The 4016-nt window shown below is 47.5% G+C and overlaps 1 protein-coding gene across 1 annotated transcript in view; it reads right to left on the bottom strand.

The window, feature by feature from the left end:
- Ctcfl (CCCTC-binding factor like) overlaps positions 1-4016 on the bottom strand; it is a 21742-nt gene that overhangs the window by 1737 nt on the left and 15989 nt on the right. The gene's annotated exons all lie outside the window — the stretch shown is intronic.

The raw sequence follows: 4016 nt of genomic DNA, 5'->3' as shown, positions 1-4016 counted from the left end.
CACACAGACCTGAGTAATCACACAGAAACTATATTAATTATAGCACTGTTTGGCTGATGGCTCAGGTGTATGCCTAGCTTGCTCTTACATCTTAAATTAACTCATTTCTATTAATCTGCGCATTACCATGAGGCTGTGGCTGCCATCTTTTTCCTTCAGCACCTACGTGGCATCTGCTGGACTCTGCCTTCTTTCTCCCTGCATTCAGTTTAGTTTTCCCACCTACCTATTATATTCTACCCTGTCATAGGCCAAAGCAGCTTCTTTATTAACCAATGGTAATAAGACGTATTCATAGCATACAGAGGGGAATCTCACATCATGAGTATGCTACATGTGTGTATGTGTGTGTGTGCGTGAGGGGGTAGGTGAAGGTATCTCTGGAAGTCAGAAGGGGGTGTCACATCTCCTGGAGCTGGAGTTTCTGTTGGCTGTGAGTCACCTGATGTGGGTACTGGGAACCCAAGTCAGGTCCTCTACAAGAGTAATACATGCACTTCACTGTTGAGGTTTCTCTCTGGGTCCCCCAAATGACCTTTTAAAGGGACTAGCGCAAACCTAACTCATTTTTATTTTTAAAATAAATTTATCTTTACATGATGCTTCTACTCTGTAAAATGAGACCTGACACTAAGCCAGAAATGCAATGTACCATCCATTGCTATGCCCACTCTTCTGCAGAGGCCTGCTGCTATCATGCGTCATGCGTCATGCAGAGGTCTGCCATGCGGCTGCTTTCCTGAGCTCAGGACACAGTTTGCAGCACCTCAGAGCTCAGAGACACAGGCTGGGCATGGTGGCTCATGTCTGTAATCTCAGCTGAGGAAAGAAGCTGAGCAAAGCCATAACCCAGACAATCAGGTAGAAAGAACCCATCTTGTCTGGGTGTGCTTGCTAGTCCAGGTTGGGTTCTGGTGCACCCTTTTTTAGAAGAAGAATTGCCTTGCAAGGTTACTTTCAGCTTGTGTGTTCCTTTGTGTGACATGGAAAACAGTTTGGGGCTCATCTTGGACTTTAAATCTCCTGGCTAAGTACTCGGTGGTGGCTGGGTCATCCTGGAGGTTGAGTAAGAGAGTGGATGAAACGCGGACTTAAGGAGAACACCGCTTGGCATCCAGTTATAGTTTGTGCTAAGACAAATGGACCCCATTTCTTGCTGTGCAAGCAAGGAATGTTTTCCTTTGTTTAACTGTTTTAGTTTTTTTTGTTTGTTTGTTTGCTTTAAGGGCCTATATCCCTGGGCCCCATGTACTGCCTTCTCCTCCTCTTCCTCCTCCTCCTCCTCCTCCTCCTCCACCCATGCTGGCCTAACTTGGTATCTGTCTTAGGGTTTCTATTGCTGTGGTAAACAACATGACCAAGAGCAACCTGGGGAGGAGAGGGTTGACTCCAGCCTACAGCCTCAGGTCACACACTCCATCACTGAGAGAAGTCAGGGCAGGAACCCCAGCAGGGACCTGGAGGCAGGAGCTGACACAGAGGCCATGGAGGGGTGCTGCTTACTGGCTTGCTCCCCATGACTTTCTCAGTCTGCTTTCCTCACCAGTCGGATATTCAAACCCCCTGGGCATCAGGCTCAAATCCAGAGGTGATGCTGTTTAGACACAGCCAGGCGGTGCTGGACAAAAGAAAGCGAGGTGGAGCCAGGAGATGAGCAGCGATTGTAGATGTTGAGTAATGTCTCTCTATCCTGACGACTACTGTGTGTAATGTCCCTCTATCCCCACGTCTACTGCGTGTAATGTCCCTCTATCCTGACGACTACTGTGTGTAATGTTCCTCTGTCCTGATGTCTACAGTGTGTAATCCCTCTATCCCCACGTCTACTGCGTGTAATCCCTCTATCCCCACGTCTACTGCGTGTAATCCCTCTATCCCCACGTCTACCGTGTGTAATTCCCCTCTATCCTGATGTCTACTGTGTGTAATGTCCCTCTATCCTGATGTCTACCGTGTGCAATGTCCCTCTATCCTGACGACTACTGTGTGTAATCCCTCTATTCTGATGTCTACTGTGTGTAATACTGGTGACTTTTGCTCTGTCTTGGAGGCCACATAAATAAAATTACTGATGCACTTTTGTGGTCTTTTAGATGGATCCATTGAAGAGATAACCTCAAATGCTATTATGGAATTGGGGCAGCAACCAATCTGGCTCCTTCCAGCTGGATGGCGCCATTGAGTTTGGCATTCAGGGTACATCTCCCACCAATGGGATGAGATGCTGGGGTTATTGAGTGTGGCACTCAGGGTACATCTCCCACCAACACAATAAGATGTAGTTACCACCTATGTCAGGGCTAAAAGACAGAGGTTATCTTGGTTGAGCCTGCTCACTAGCCAGTGTGAGTTCTGACATACTCTCTCTCTCTCTCTCTATATATATATATGTATGTATGTATGTATGTATGTATGTATGTATGTATGTATACATACATATATGTATGTATGTATATATTGCTTGGCAAGTGACTTTAACTTAGTTCATGTGTTCCTGTGGGGGACACTGAGATTATTTTTCCTCAACATTTGCTCATAAGTGGTCTATCCACGTCTGCTGCCAAGCTGTAGCAGAAGCTGCCTGAGAAGCTGGGAGCCTTTGTTCTGTTTACAAAGAAAATGTGCTGCTCCTGGTTATGTGTGAAATAAAGTTTGTTTTCAGTCGTGGTGGTGGAGGGGTCAGGAGTCTCTGAGCATCCGAGACAAGCCATAGGCTGTTTCCCCAGCTGTGTGGGAAACAGTAACTCACACGCCTGCCATGCATAAAGATTAGAGCTGAGAACTTCTGGTCTGTACGCTGAGCTAATACACATGAATACAGCTACGTCAGCCTTTTAAAAGCAGGCCAAAGATGCTGAGCGTGGCACATTTAGGCTCCTCTGGACATGGAGACAGTGGCATGTGCCTGCAGCGTCCCAGCCCCCATTAACATCCTACCAGAGACCAAATCTGTGAGTCTGAAACAGACTCCTAGTGCCGGGACTCCAGAAAGGTAAGAATCCCAGATTAGTCCTTCATCCCTGTAGCTGGTCCTGGGACTCCTTGCTGCCACAGAGACAGACACCCAACAGACAGTCTGTCACCGAAGGCCACCCGCGGGTGGGGACTTCTCAGTTAGATGTGCCTCTCCCCCGACATTAGAGAAACCTGGCTCACAGGCTCCTGCTGTGGGACATCTCCCTCCTCTGAGATCTGTAAGAAGGGGTCCCCCTCTGTCTTAGCAGAGCCCCATCACGCTATCTGTCTGTCTATGCTGTTACTAACTCCTCTGTAATCCAAAGGTCAGTCTGATCCAGTGTCTCTATGAGCCCTGCACCTGAGACCTTTCTCTTAATCTTCCAAAAGGTAAGAGGATTCAAGTATCCAGCTGTGCTCCCATTTTCAATAGCCAGAGCCACCCAGCCACACTGCTCCCCAGTTCCAGGCTCACATCTCCCATGTGATGTGATGTACATCTGCTGAGCCTGGCATTCTGAGGTTTAGAAAACGAATACCCCAACTGACAGAATACAAAATGAATGTGGGATGCACTGCCAGATTTTACACCCTGGAAACGCCCGAGAAGGGAAACCACACTGTGAAGAGACGCCGGCATTTAGTTCACAGGACAACTGTCAACGATCACACTTTAAAAGCTAGGTTCCACCCAGTTTGTGGCACATAAACCTTTAATCCCTGCACTTGGGAGGCAGAGCAGGTGGATCTCCCTGAGTTCAAGGCCAGCCTGGGCGATGTACTAGTTCCAGGCTAGCCAGGTCTTTGCAGTCAAAGAATTTCTCAAACTGTTTTTAACATAGTGTATGGACAATCTGCCCTGGTGCTCCCCAGACCTGGGCCTGGTAAAACACAGTTGTTTTACCAAAATGAAAGGGGTTAAAAACCAAAATAGCAGTAATAAGTAACCATGGGGCAATTTCTCTCTCTCTCTCTCTCTCTCTCTCTCTCTCTCTCTCTCTCTCTCTCTCTCTCTCTCTCTCTCTCTCTCAACCAACAATCCAAAAACAAACCAGAGGAGG

Source organism: Microtus ochrogaster, linkage group LG8, assembly GCF_000317375.1.
Source record: "Microtus ochrogaster isolate Prairie Vole_2 linkage group LG8, MicOch1.0, whole genome shotgun sequence".
In the NCBI taxonomy this organism is placed as follows: Eukaryota; Metazoa; Chordata; class Mammalia; order Rodentia; family Cricetidae; genus Microtus; species Microtus ochrogaster.
This window is presented reverse-complemented; position numbering and strand designations above follow the sequence as displayed.